Source organism: Eurypyga helias, unplaced genomic scaffold (genome assembly GCF_000690775.1).
Source record: "Eurypyga helias isolate BGI_N326 unplaced genomic scaffold, ASM69077v1 scaffold32037, whole genome shotgun sequence".
In the NCBI taxonomy this organism is placed as follows: Eukaryota; Metazoa; Chordata; class Aves; order Eurypygiformes; family Eurypygidae; genus Eurypyga; species Eurypyga helias.
Window position 1 is genome coordinate 2614 of NW_010260528.1, and position 16129 is coordinate 18742.

Consider the following 16129-nt stretch of genomic DNA (forward strand, 5'->3'; position numbering starts at 1 on the left):
CTAGCTGTGTGAACACAATATAGTAACTGTAAGTAACTACCTTCAGATCGATGGTAGCATCAGTAAATCAGGATAGAGCACAGTAAAAATGACAGTTGTCTGTCTTTACCTTCATGTTTAAGCTGATAATATATAGAAATAAGTATATATAAATATAGTACATAAATATGTGGGTATATATAAAAATAATATATAAGGAAAACTATATTAAACAAATATTAAGATTTTTGATCAATTTGCTTTGAGCTCCATATGCAATGGAACACATTCGCAAGAACAATTATGGCAAGAAATCCAGTTCATCAGAATGCTGAATGGTAAAGTATTTACAGGACACTAAATGAGTAACATAAACATGAATTTTCAAGTGATCCATTTGCATGTCAAAATGTGATGGATATATGTACACAATTAACATTTCCTGTACTTCAAAAGCCACTAATTATAGTGAAGATAAATTAAAAGTACCTATCATTAGCAATATTGAGTAACACTGAAGCCAGCCCCATAAAGTGGTAAATTCAAATATTTTCAGATTCATGACTGAAAACGTGAAAACAAAATATAAACATTAATTTCTTGTCTGATTCCCAAGCATCTTATTACAGCTACACAGGAATGCAGCATCGAAGGTCCAATCAATAATTATTTCAGTTGAAAGCTTAATGGAATTCTGTCATAATTTCAAATGAGACAGTTTTGTGTGTTACTTCCTGGCAGTTATATTTAATGGAAACAAATATGTTCCCTAACCGACATGGCGCTGTAGCCTGGGTTTTAACAGGGGTTGTACGTTTTCCCATAAACTGACAAAATTGCGGAAGTAAGCATTTACACAGGCAGTGATCTGAGTCATATGCTAAACTTCCGTAAATATGACAGTCACACAGAATGGAACAGCGTGCCGTAACGCAGTGAAAGATATGAAAGATAAAGAAGCATTTCCCCCAGTAAAATATGAGCTGATAAAACGCAGCCGAGAGTTCTTAGCAGATTACAAATATGTGATTGCACCAGGCCAAGCAGATCGGTACTCAAAGGTAGCTGTGACACACCGCGGAGAGTGTACCACTCGGTGTTCAGTCAGCAACACGCCTCATTAGGAAGCAATCCTTGGGAGCACTGTGAGACTCTGGAAGTGTAGAAATAAAAACAAGATTCCATGGCAGTAGTGGGGGAAAAAAAAAAAAAAAAAGGGGAGGAGGAGAGGGGGAATATTTCTTCATTTCATTTATGAGGATTTCTGTAACAGAAGCTGGGTAAACAGTATCACAGATTTTTACTCTCCACAAGCAGTTACTGTGCAAATGGAATAGCTGTGACAAAAACCCTTCCTGTCACTGGGAAGCGCTGCTGCCAGCAGATGCTAAAAGGGAATGACTTCCTTAAAGATAACATTAGCAGAAATTTTTCTGTTCTCCTAAGCCAGGTTCACAGGCTTTACATTACACAGCAATGAACTGAATTAAATGACACAATTTGCCCTGAAGGAAAAAAAAACCACCCACTAGTCAAGCAAGCAAACAAAGCCAAGGTTAATGGTTTCCAGCCCTGGAACTCCTAAACTAAACACGTTATAGGATGGGTCACACTCCTCTTCTAAATATATGTCTACATGGCAGAGTAAAGGTGCCTGAACAGACACCTGGAGTAACTCACCTGGCCTGCTGGTTTCTGAGCCAGAAGAGGAGTCACCCAGTTTTCCACAGGTTACCTATTTGACAGGCCATTACTGTTCTTTGGAGGACAGAAACTAGCAAATCCATTTCCTTTCTTCCTTTCTTCATTTTTTGTATGCTCAGTCAAAAAATACTGAGCGCAATGTCCACATTGTCCTTGCCACTGCACCTGTTATAGGCCATTCTTAAAGTTATGATGGAGGGAGGATAGTGCAAAGGGAGAGCACAACAAGTGGCTGGAGTTAGTGTTTTGCTTCAGACTGATGGTGAGTTTCTGTTTTGGAGCCTTTCCCTGATACTGACTTGTCACGTTACTGCAATATGTCAGGTTCTTCTTTAGTTATGCTTGAAAATACAGCTTAAACTTGTATTTCTTGGCATATTATGGTGATGATGGCATATTATGGTGTTTTCTGTCACAGCCAAGCTGACCAAAGTAGAAGACACATAGGTATTTCTTACCTTAAAAATAAAGAAACAGTGGTTAGAATCTTCCTAATCTTCATAAATCACAGCAGAAATTGTGTGAAACAGCAGTGATTTAGTCTGTGAAAGAAAATATCTGAGATTATTATGGTCTATATAATAAAAGAAAAATCAGAATGTTTCCTTTTTTTCTATATATGATGCCAAATTACATGCTTCCAGGCCATAGCCTGCGGAGGAAAAACAGTATGCAGTGAAATACATAACAGAATAATTGCTATTTTTCTTTCTATTGGAAACCTTTGTTATTTAAGACATTCACCTTGGATATTCTATTTGCTAGAAAGACAAGTGTTTTATAATTATATTTTGTTTACTTCCCTGGGTTCATAATTCCAATGTATTTTAATGAGCAACTATCAAGAATATTTCTTCCCCTTCCTCTCCCCCATATTAAGTTCTCAGTATATAGACTCTGATTAGCAGCTTTGCGTGAGTTTACCAGTCTAATGGAAAATTGCCCATTTTAAGATTTTCTTGAGAGGGCTTAATGAATATTAGATGGGTTCCCATTAGCTTGATTTTTGTTTACAAAATAGTTCAAACATGTTTAAGAGGTTGCATCATTTTAACAAACTGTATATTGAGAAAAATGCTTGAACATTAAAGATTATTGATGAGAGGAGTTTTATTTCTAATTAAATACTTTATGCATAGAAATGTGGCATTTTAAAGTGTGTTTTGACCCTTGTATTATCCAGTTAGTTTTACAGGAATGTTCTTAGAGGATACTTTGGAAGTGATATATCATTTATCGCATGCCAAAATTGATAAAGCATATATTTAATAAAGTAAATTGTCTTGCAGGAGATATGATCCTGAACTAAAGTTCTGTCTAGACACTTCAGCTTATTGAAAATGTGCCATATATATCTGGATAAAAAGACCAAAAAAGGGAACATATCCTTTATGATTCACCTGTAAATTTTCTAAGATTTTCTGGATTTAATTCTTCTTTGCACTAGAATGTGATTCTTGACAAAAAGCAGAGAGTCTTGATTTAGAAGGCTGTCAGTGATGCAGAATCTTTTCGCACGTGGGGCGCTTACTCTAACAAGTGCCTCGTTTTAAATCTTTAAAATAATTGATTTATTTTTATTCTGAATTACTCTGTTATCAGCTGCCTCTTGCCAAGACCGAAAAGACCATCATGAAAGTTTCTCTCCCATATAAATTGTTACCTGCTCAGCACACCTCCCTTCATCTCTTCTTTCTAAGCCAAGTTCCCTGAGTGTTTGATGGAAGCAATTACATTTCTTTTATTGTTTTTCTTTGTATTTCCCAATTTATCTATTTTCCTATATTTTCAGCATTCTCTACAATTTTTTTTTTAATGAGAAAAGGCTAGTATCATAGCCTGCCCTTTCTCATTATTGACCTACTTATGTGTTCAAAGACAATTGTTTCTCCACAAAGTTTCTGAAGCTGATGGTGCCACCGTGTAAGCAGAGGCCGCCTTCTTTGTTCCTAAATGTGAAACTTTACCTTTGGCTGCATCATAAATACATGAGGTTTTTATGCCCACCTTACAGTACAATTCAGATTGCTTTGCATCAGTGACTTGTCCTTCTCATTATGTAAAAAATCCTCAACCTCTGCCTTAATTTAAGTCTATTAGAAATGACCTTGTTTCCAAGGGGTACCAGACAGAATTTTTAAAAGGTACACAGCCAGGGAAAAACTCTGCAAGACTTCTGCTAGAAACACAAGTACCTGATGAACATTTCCTCTCACCATACATTTGAGACCCAGTGAATAGACTAATCCATTTGATGTGCAGTGTAAGAGTTGTTTTCTTGCAATTTCTTAATCAAATATTGCATGTTATCAATCACAGACCATACGGAAATCTACATATTTTACACTGAGTTATCTACCACCTCTGTCAACCTAACTTGTAACCTCATTTTAAATAAGAAATCAAGTTACTTTGATGGGATATATTTTTCACAAAGCCAAATTGATTGGCATTAATTATGTTATCCTCCTTTAATTCTTAATTATAGTCCTGTAGCATCCGTTCCATTATTTTGCATATGATTGACATCCAGCTGACAGGTCTATAATTGCCCTCTTTAAAAGCTGAAACACGTGTGCTCCCTACCACTGTTCCGGAACTGGCAGATTGTTTCAGGAGTTACTGAAAAGCAATGTTAATGTGCTCAGAGCTTGTCAGGCAGCACTTTTAAAGGTTCTGTATGCAAATTTCCTGGAGACTGATTTTAAAATTTAAGTCAGCAACATTTTCTGGTATTGCTATTAGAGTGTAAAGAATTCAACCCTTGTTATCATGTGACATACATATATAAATATTCCTGGTTTGTATTTCCACAGAAATTAACTGTTCTGTGTAATACATATTACCTTTCATGTAATTGCCTGGTGGGTCAGTATGACTGGAGGATTTTTCTGCTGAGGAATGGATTTAATTCCCCAAAAACATTAGACAGTCAGCACTTACCATCTTTAACCCTGCAAAAAAACTTATCAAGTACCTGTACTTCTTATCTCCTTATTTACAGTAATTAACTTACTCTTTTTTTTTTCCCCATTTCTGGATTATTTTTTTCTTATACCTTCTCCCTTCTAAGACTAATGGTTTGATTAACCAGCATGGTCTCTGTCTTTGTTCACTGCTCTGTGGGTCTGATAGCCAGCAAGGTGTTTGTCGATGTTCTGGATTGCAGTCAAAGCTCTGTATCCTAGGCCCATTGTTTGGTTTTTTTTTTTCTGTTATTGTTAATGGGTATTAAAGTCATAGTTTCCTACAAGTTATTTTGTTTTAAATGTTTGGAATAGTCTTCTCCTCTCAAACCCAAATCAAGTCTAAGAAATTGTCAAATCAAAGCAGCCCACCATCAGTGATTCTCCAAGGAATCCCAGCTTTAGGATGCACCCTGTATTTTTCCCTTCCCTTCCCTGTCCTTTCAAAAAAGGTGTAAAAACACTGTTCATTTCTTAAAAAGCTGTTTTGTTTCTCCAGGGAAAGATAAGCGTTACTGACAGAATCTGAGAGCCCAGATTCTCCATGTAGGACACTATTCCTCAGGTCATGCTGAAGACAATATAGTCTGATTAATTTTGTACTTCTGTCTTCTCTTAGTGTAAACAGATAAAGGACAGCAAAGGACTTTTCAAGAACTTCTTAAAATGCCTCACAAAAGTATTGTCTTGTGTCTACTTTTTTTTTTTGTTTGTTTTTAAAAAGCCATTAGTAGTTGTAAGGTCATGAGTTATATTGCCTGTAGATACGGTGAAAGAAAATTAGTTAAAATCCTAGCAGGCTGATGGGTGATTGTAGAACTGTTATGTTTTAGGAGGCCTTGACTAGGTAAATGAAAAACCAATAAATGGAGTATTATCTACCTTGTATTTTCTTCCATTTATATGATATGGGCCAAAATATTGTAGCTTGCTTAGTACAAAAAACACTTTTCCTCTCCTTCTCTTTTGTTAAAACTGCTCTGTTTCAGACGACACTTTGCTCTTTCTATAACTGAGTGATTATTTTTCTGAGTAAATATTTAATCGGAATACTGGAAGAGACATTGTGTAATTAGGTATGAGTAAACAGATCTAGCAAAGGCAACAGATCAGCTTGTTACTAGAGAAGATTGATTTTCTGTGCTTGGGTCCCTAGCTAGTAAAAGTGAGCCTTGATCTATCAAACCCATTTATTTTAACCATTTAATAAATATGTTGCCTAATTATTTCAATAATAACAACCACCTCTTTTAAGGATGGGGCCTCATAAACAGGAAAAAACCCCACTCCTGCACATATTCCTTATGTCCTGCACATATTTTCCTTATGTTCCATGAAGGTGGAGAAAGTATATGGCTTTTTTAGACTATTTACCAAGTTGACCTGATGTTTTTCCAAATTAGTGGTTCTGACTCTGCATTTTCACAGGGGCATTCAACCAACACTTTCAGGTCAAAATTCAGTTCATTGTATGAAACCACCATGTTATTTTACATCTATATCATCGCAATGGTTACCTGGAAAACAGGTGATTCAATTGTTGATACAAAGCAGCAAAAATGAAAGTGTGAATTAAAAAATGATGCATGTATAAGAAGGTTAATTAAATAACTTTCTTTAAACATATTACCTCAGTCAGGCAGAGAGAGGCTAAGTCACTGACGCAGCAATACCTTTCAGCTGCCAGCAGTACATGAGAATGAGTACCTACTAGTTAGAATTGTTTTGAACAGTACTGAACCTGCCATATCAAAGTGATAATAAATTCCACTATTTTTTGTCTTATTCTCTGCTAAACCTGTTTGTTTTGGTTTTTTTTTTCCCCAAGTTTGCCTTTGATATAAAACTGCAAGTACCTCTATACATGTGATGATTTTAATTGCCTTTTCTTTGCATTGCTGCTAAACTATATTACACTGTATGTTCTGCCTGTAATATGCAAGGCCTGGAGGTGCATTTGCAGGATGCCAGACGTCTACTCAGGGATGCATTGATCAGTCTATTTTACCTATTCCTAAAGCACCTTTCCTGTGACACTAAAAGAATTAGGTTATGAAGGGTGAGAGTCTACAGAGAAGATAGTTCATTTGCATTACTGTTTGTCTTTGAGATGTGGTGGAAGACAGATAGGTCTCCTTAGAAAAGGACAGACCTAAAAGGCAGAACAGAAAGACCTGATAATCACTCATGATGATGCCCAGAAAGGCATTAGTGCTGTTTAATTTGTAGTAAAAAATAGATAAGAAATAAGATGGGGTGGATTCAAGGAGAAAATTATATCCAGTGGGATGGCTATCTTTTCACAGGCTGCTTGGCCTGGTGAGTATGGGCAGGAATCAAAGGATGCAGCACACTTTCAACTTTAGCAGGGTTTTTGACAATCCCTCCTTCTTAGAGGAAGCTATGGCTAGATTGTCAAAAACCAGTGATTCCTGTGAGCCTGTGTATTTAGTTACAGTTAATATCGACTACCATCCTGTGAAGTGTTCCTGGTCCATCACCACCTTCAAAAGACGATTTCTGAGCTACTCCAGCTTATTGTGCTTTTGGTATATTTTCAGTTTCTCCAAGGCATTGGCCTTTTGGCCTGATTTGTATTTGAAGTCTGAGCAAATCCCATGTTACTAAGCTCCCCAGGGAAATAGGTATTTCCTTTGGTGTCACTGTAAATAAGTCAGTCGCTGTCTGCTGGAGCTGCTGGTTCATTAGGCTTCCTTCCAAAACACATCTGCTATCTGTCCCCATTTCAGGGATTCCTTATCTGCATGCTGTAGGAACAAAGTCTTTCTGTGCCACATGAAGTGTGGCATGCTGGGGCATATTGTCATGTCCCCATTTCTCCCCACCCCAGCATCTTTTGTCTTCTGTGGCTGGATCCATTCCATCTGCTGCCCAGCGCTACCCGAGGTTAACTCTTCCTTCGTGTTCGGTAGGGGAAATCTTGTTTCGTCATTGCTTCCCGCCACCTCAGCCACCCTCACAACCATGTGATACCTCACAACACTTGAGTAAACTGTGAGCTGCTAGGTTTTTCTCTCACAAAAGCACCAGTCAGGTCTTGCAGCCCGGTGCGTACTCTGTAAATGCAGCATACAGTGGTAGCAGGAAGCTGGAGACTGATGGGAACACTAGCATTTCTTCAAGGCAAGAAAATCAAAGAGGCTCTATACAGGTTAATCTAGCTAATTTCATTATCCACGAAAAATGGCCTGATTTTAATTTCCACTTCTGTCTAATAGAACAAAACCTTACATAACTCGATAGACCTAACTCACCCGTCTTTCCGTTGATTAAATGTATACTTTAAGGTAATGTACCATAGTAGCTGAAAGCAGTAAGAACATAAGAAACACCTCATTGGGTGAGATGAATGGTTTGATCAGCCCAGTATTTCTCCTTCAGCAGCAGTAACAGGAGGTGCTGTTTACTGGGAGCGTGCAGGCTTGGCAGTGTATTCCCCTTGCCCTTGGTCGTGCCCCCTTTGCCTTCCCTCCAGTGTGAAAAATCCTAGCCTCCATCCCTTTTTTGCCATTCGTTACATCCTCTTCAACTCTAGTGTCTCACCATCTCTTCTTAACTCCTTATTTTCTGGAAGCAAAAATCCTGATTTAGTACTTGAGTTGTTTAAATGTGAGGTCCCAATACACAGGACAATCCTGCGGATGACAACAGGAATTCAGCAGGGCATAGGAACCATATCTGAAGGAACAAAGTCCATGTTCCTTGCTATGTCTATTCAATTCCCTCCAGATATAGATCAAGCCAAGGTCATAAATCCCAATTGCCCTTCTCTCTCATTGTCTGTGTTAGAAATCTAGATCATCCAGCTGTGGAGAAGGGACAGTTAAAATCTTTTTGACCATTATTACCTAAAAAGAGTTGCAAGTAAACAAAATGTTTCTGAGCAGAAGAGAAATGGTTGTTCATATTGGACATAAGTGTTGAAGGTATTACAAAAGGACAGCTCTGAGGATTTGACTTTTAAAACACGGTACCTTGTGAATGACAGTTGTAGCCTTACATTTTATTTTCAATGACCGTAGAAGGATTCAAGTCTTCTGTACCGTTGTACTTAATTTCTTGGTCAGTATAAGTTTTCCATGAGCTAGCAATATCTATGTTGTATGGCTTGTCCAGCCAGATAAATGAGTGTCTCTGTCTGAAAATTACATGGTCTATTTCTGGGTACTTCTTCAATCTGAAGTGATAAATAACAACTGCTTAATAGTACATTTCAAGACAGGCTTCTCTTTTTTCTCTTTCAGAAAGGTGTTTTAAAAGGAGTAAACTCATATGCAGCAAGCACTCTAGTAAATCTTGCCAGAAAATTTTTACGTTTTTGCCTTTCTTAGTTATCCTAACATAACTATTTTCATTTTTTCACCTTATTTAGGTTAATGCTAAAAAAAAGTTAATAGTGAACAGTAATCATATTATTAAGCACTTCCAAAAGCCATTCACCCATTAGAATTTTGGCTCTGATATTTGTACACCTATAGTTGTAGTATTTATTTATTTGCTATTTATTTATTCTGCTGTGGATCTTTTCTATGTTGGGAGAAAATGAATACCTTGGCCCCATGTTTCTTCAACTTCTGCTGCTGGCTTTTAGCCAAAAAATCTTTTCCTGTTTCTATATTAATCTCTTACAATGGGTACTGTGGTATAGAGTAACAACACATAAAACCTGGGCTAAGCAAATGTTAACGATGAAGGCTGAAAAGTTTGAAAGCATTGGGAGTGAGATCCTTTTCACAGGTATGTTTTTCTTTAATTCTGCTTATTCATTTTCATACTTGATCAAATACTTTAACTTTCATAAACTATATCTTATCTTTTCCTAAAATAAATCTCAGAAAATGGTGAGAATTTTTTCACTGAATTTTCTTTGCCTTGAAAATAAAAGGTATGGAGAGTCTAAGCCCAAATACTTAAGGTTTTGCAAATGTATAAGCAACAAGGTCTTTATATAAGGCCTTTAATTACAGCGTGGGCTATGGCACTAATCCGTTGCTTGGATTACGACTTGAGTGTACGCTCCGTGGCACGACAAGCGTGCACCCTGGATGACCTTGGCCGGGATGAATCCTGAGTTCACAGATCCCTGTTGCTGCATCTTGGCATCCAACATTGTGGGTGTGTGTGGAATTTGCTTCTGGACAAATGTGACTTGTGTATCCTTTCCCTGTTTAGACTGAGCTGGGACCAGGAAGGGCTTGTTTGCAATGGCAGGTTTTGCTGGACAAGGGAATAGACCCTGTGTCACTATCTTCTTTCTTCCTATTAGTAACTCAGGATCCATGTGGCATCTGTCCGACTTTTGCCAAGGTCAGGGTATACTCAGCTAAATAGGAATTCATTAGGAGACCCAGATTAATTATTAGTAAAGGCTTTCTCTGGTGATTTAGGTTTATTTAAAAGATTTGGATTTATTTCCTCTTCTCTTTCCTCCCCTCCTTTGGGCGCAAAATAACGACAACCAACAGAGGCTTTACCATATGCTTTTCTCTTAGTTTAACATTTCTGTTCTATGCCACCCCTATACATGTAAAATAATAACAGCAAAGCAGAAAATATCTCCAGAGGTCTATTGCAGGTTTTGCAAATCACCAACACCTTTTTTCTGCTCTTTATCTGGCTCCAAGCCGGGCTACACTCCTCTGTACATAATTAGGCACAGAAAGGATGCTGAAATCTTGCCTGAGAAGCCCTTTAAGGATGCCAAATTCATTTATGTGGGGTTTTTTTCCAAAAGTAAAACATACTTTCTGGAGTTAACATTCCCTTTAGGCAACTTGTGATCCATAGATTATTGACGCAAAATGCTGTAGCTGCTCTTTTGAAACCTTTATAGCTTACAGAGCCCGTGTGTGCTTATGCTGAAGAAATAATTACAGTTTGTCCTTGGGAGCTTTGTGACCTCTACACAGAAGAAACTTTTTTGCTGAAATGTTACCACCTCTCCTGCTCCCAGCCCAATTTTGAAAGAAAAATTGTGGTTATGCAGGATGCAGTGTTGCAGTTTTGTTACTCCAGTAAGAGCCCTGTGAAAAGTAGGTATTATGCAACACATTTCTCAAATGTTGAATATCCTTATTGTGTTTGTTTAAATAAGGTTATATTTTATTTTTAGTCTTGTCCATAGTCTTATATATGGCTTTTCACAGAACCAGCATTTCTATGGAAAGTAGAAAAAAAACTATCCTAGGTCTCAGAAGTTTCAAATTTCATTCCCAGTTATATTGCTGGCTCAGTGAGTTTAAAAAGGCTGTCTAAAGTCTCTTTTCAATTGTAAACCAGAAACAATACCAACTTCCTGCATAAAATGTTTCTTTATCTTTTGAGTACAAGCCCTACAAAACAGTGAAAAATTATTGTATTTTCTATATGTAACTGTTTCTGCATTCCTGGAAATTATGTTCTATTAATTTTATGCAGTCATAAGGCAATATAATTAGATACCCACACTCCATACAGGTGTACCTCAAGAAAAAACTTTTCCTTTTCCTTTTCCTTTTCCTTTTCCTTTTCCTTTTCCTTTCCCTTTCCCTTTCCCTTTCCCTTTCCCTTTCCTTCTTTCCCTTTCCCTTTTTGTATGTAAGGCAAAAGGCACATAAGTTTTGGGGTTTTTTTTCCAGGAATTGTAGTACAGAAGTGTTGAAAGAGATTATTGTTGAGAAACTCTGGAAAAATCAAGAAAAGTACCTTTCACTTTTTTGGAAGTCATTCATCTGAGCAGGTCAATTAATTAACCCAATTTTAGATTTTTTTTTTTTCTGCTGCTTCGAAACAGTAGTTTTGGTAACTGTTGGAAGTCAAAAAATCCATCACACATAGAATTAGGGATGTTACGGTCTCATGCAGTGGGTTTCTGCCCTTTTCTTAGATATGAATCTATGGGGTTTTTTTCCTCCTTCACAAACATAAAGACTATGAGTTGGCCATGTAAGTCAAAACAGAAAGCCATCTCTTCAGAACTGACAGGGATTAAATGCATGGGGAAGAATATGAATGCTTTCACAAATATTTTCCCTAGTCTTCTACTATTAATAGTTTATGGACTTCTTAAACTGCATACTGTTCCTATGCACTTAGTAATTCTTGGTGGATTTCTTTTTTGTGGTCTTGTTTGAGACCCATATAAATATTAGGCATAATATCTTCCTAATTGTCGGGGAGTTCCACAGGTCTGTCACCCATGAACCTTTTGTCTCTTTGCTTTGAACCTAATACCAACACTCTGTGAGTTTTCTTCTTCTTTCGGAAGAAAGAGTACACTGTTTATCCTTACCCACCAATTGTTTCTCTGCTGGCCTGGGGACGCCTCACTGACCTGGTTGTTCTGACGTGGAACCCTTTCCATACACACCTCCTCTGCACTCCTTTCAGCACGTGACCATTCTGCTCAATGCTTCCTCCAGCAGGGGAGCTAGAACTGATCACAATATTCAAGTTGTCAATGAATCACATGTTTATACAGTGGTATAATGATGTTCTCTGTTTTATTGTCTTTTTCTTTCCTAGTAATTCCTAATACCAGAATTGTGTTCTTGACTGCTAGTGGGTATTGATAAGTAAACCCATTCTTGCAGGAACACATAACTTCTTCGTTTTTTGTTCAAGACTGACACATTTGTTCAGCATAAAAAAGAAAATGCTAATAAGTTTGGATTTCACTTTTCCTTTGTCCTCTCATCCACTCTCTGGATGGAAAGAATTGTCATAGGAAATGTCATAGGAAAGAATTGGAGTGTTACAGTAGATGTGTCTAAGGCTTCTATGCATAAAATTAATTTAGTAGACACTTTATATAATGTAAATAATTAATTTGGTAAAAAATTATTTCATAGAAGTAGTAAATGGTATATTTCTTTGCAATTACATTTTCCTCTAGTAACATATTTTAATAATGTCTCACTTATAAAATGATTAATGGGGCCTGTAAATGTAAGTAATTAAGCTTAAGGCTTACTGAATTAATCCTTAATGTCATTAATTTTTACATTTGAAAGAAACTATAGAATAATTGACCAATTACTATAATGGATTCAGCGTACTCATCACTTAACTGTGAGTAATAAATATAGTTTTATATAGCTGACTCTATAGCCAGAATTCTATAGTCTTTTCTTATCCCATTTAATTTTGTGCTATCGGTTTAAAAGGTTTATTACAAATTTTGAATATATTTTAATGACTACATTTTGTCAAAAAAGCCAAAAAGGTAGGCTTATGAAAACTGATGATTTTTTTTTTTTTTTTTTTTTCCCCTGCTTTGTCTATTTTCCTTTTCAGGAAAGATGGGAAAAAGTAGGCAAAAGGAACCCTAGCAGTTTAGTTAAGAAGAAAGGTTCTTAATTTCTTGTAGAAATTCTCACATTTTTCATCAATTCTGTTCATCTTTTTTTTACTCATCAGCTTCCATTCTCATTTTCATTTTTGATGATTAGACCTCTTTCAAATTATTTTTCCCCTAGATTATTAACATTCTATGTACCTGTCAAACGAAGAATGTGAGATTACATTCTGTTCTAAAGCCTTGAAGTGCCACAATTCCTTTTTTCCTTATGTTAACACGTTCATGACAGCCTCCTCTAACGCAGTGTATCGATGGTGCTCTGAACATCAGCTGCCTGAAGAGATGCTCAGCTCTCTTCGCTCAGTCTACTGACTTGTACCAGTAAATATCGGCTGTGTGCTCCTTCCACACCAAACTTCAACATTTAGTATGTGCTATAGCTATGGTGATCACGGACACATCCGTTTTTCCTAGCCCCTCTCTGATGCTTTTCAGCCTTACAATTTTTTTCACCTCTGAATGGTTTGTTTAGTCTTCAGCCCTTCCCCTGAGTAAATTAATTTCTTATTTGTAGACTTCAAGACAAGAAAGGACCTGTGCTGTCTAGTTTGTAGTCCCAGATAAACAAAGGTCATGGAGCATTACCGAATTAAGTGCCCACCTAAACTAAAATACAGTATCTCATCTGATCATCGGATGTCCTATTACAAGGAACTTTCTAACAGCATTGGGAACTGCTCTTGTGGTCAGCTGCTGCTGTAACTGTGAGATTTTCAAGTTCCTCTGCTCTAAGTTTTATATTACTGTTGACCAAGGACTTCAAAGATCTTTTAATTATTTGCTGTCTGGTTTGTCCTAACAGATTCTGGTCAAATCACCCTGTCACTGTCTCTGGTTGGTAGATTTTGCCTCAAAGTATCTGCTAGACAAGGTTTATAAGGCTTCTGTCCCATAAGACACCATTAGAAATCCTCTCCTATTTTACAATTAGATTCGAGACACATCAGATGATAGTCTTTATTTAATCAGTATAATGGTTGTCCCATTAAGCAGTGATGGTTCTATATTTATTGCAGCAAAATCAAGTAAAATGCCTTGTATAAATATAGGTCATCAGTGGTTACCTTTCCCAACTACAAATCTTGTTAGAAAATAAATTAGTTTGAAATGAGCTAGTTTCCAAAAGCCCATGTTGATTGGTTTCATTGATTCAGTTATTTATTATTTGAACCCATAATTTGCTAGGATTAATCTCACAGTGACAGGCCAATAATTACTCAGGGCATCTCATTTAGCCTTTTACGAAATGGTGTATTTACATAGTTTTGATCTTGGACTTCCCTGTTGTTTCACAGCTCAACAGTGTAGAAGAGTTTTGACCAGTTCTTCTGAAACTTGTAGATGCAGAATTTTAAAATGTTGATTTGAGAATTTTCAATTCAATGTTGCTTTCTTCTTGGTTTTTTGACGTCTTTTTCATCTGCTAGGAGAATGTCAATACTGATATGATTTTGTCTGCTTCTAATATACTTGGACAGATCACGTTTCTATCTGTCACTTTTCTATCAACTACTTAATCTTATCTTCTTTTTATTTCATAAAAAAATTGTCTGCATCAGAATTTCTAACTAATTTTATTTTCTAATTTTGTATTTTAGATGTCCAATTATATGCCTATATACACAGGCATGTTAACGTAATACACATGTATAATTCATGTATAATATGTATAATAAAGGATATTGCATTTTAATTTTATATATGGAGATAAATATGCCTGTTATAATTTTTATTTCATTCTTCTTTTATTTTTAAATTTTCAGGTGGCTTTCTTTTCTGTGATATGCTAAACATCTATTAAAATATTCTTCAACCATTCCCCACTACTAGTCATTGCAATTTTTCTGTTTAAATTCCTTCTCTGAAGTGCCTTGTCTGATAATTATTCCCAGTTTTTATCTGGCAGCCAGTGTGCATATATATATTTGTATGCTGTATCTATATGCATGTGTACAACTATTCTAATTGAAAAGAGAAAAAGTAACCAAGTCAATTTTGTAACAAAATTAACGCATCATTACTAAATTAGGATTTTTCTATGCGTGATTTTGGGGTGTTTTTAATTACCTTATTGAAAGATAGAAATTAATCCTATATCATTCCCCTTACTGATTTGGTATAAACAAGATCAAACTATAGTATCTAAACTGAGATGATTAGACATTACGGGGATTAGTTTGCTAAGAACTGAAAGTTTATGTTGGTGGATACAGCAATGTGAATTGTTATCCTGGAAATGGCAGGAGAGAAATTTAACAGCATGAAGAAAGATTAACAATAACTGTAATAAATAGCATACTTAGATTTCCTTTAATTAGCAGAAACAGATGTTATATTTTACTACTTCTCACCATCCTTCAGTTGTGGGCTCCTTTTTGGACAGATATACTGAGTGAAAACTTGGTATACTTAATTTTTTCTTATTTAAAAAAACACCTATATTATAATCCTTTCATAGCATTGTAGGTCATGTACTCAGAGGGCGTGATTATTCTCCTAATGAAATGGAAGTCGTTTGGCCTTCAACCTCACAGAATTTAATATGCACCTGAAGCATAGATTAATGGTCTGATAATGCATCCCATTTAATGTCCCATTCCTGAAATTACCCAGCCCAAGAGCTCATTGGGAAACTATCTAATAAATGAGTGAAAAAGGCAGCACCTGTTATGGCTGGCCACGTTCCTAAAGCACGTGTAAATAGAAAAGCTCTCTTTGAAGTTTAAACACTATTTCAAAATCTATACTGTGCTGCAAGTTTTTTAGTAGCCAGGACTATAGGACAGAGGTTCCTGTTTTGTAGCAGGTCAGGTAACAATAGGGATATCACACTGAGCATTGCATAAAAAAACTTCATCGTGAATCTGTTGCCTGCACATTCAATAAAAGCCCTCGAGGAGCAGAGCAGGGTTCGCTGCCTTTGAAGTAGGCACTTGCCTGGATCCTGATGTGGTGGGTGCTGCACTGCAAGAGACTCTCCGGCAGCCTGGGACTGCTTTGCAGATGGATGAGAGCTCCTGGAGAAGTGATGGGGCCCTGGCTTTGCACCAGCTAAGGAACCTGGCCCCATGGTACCGTTTTCTTCCCTCCCTCTGCTATTGCGTCAGGGTGCATCATGTTC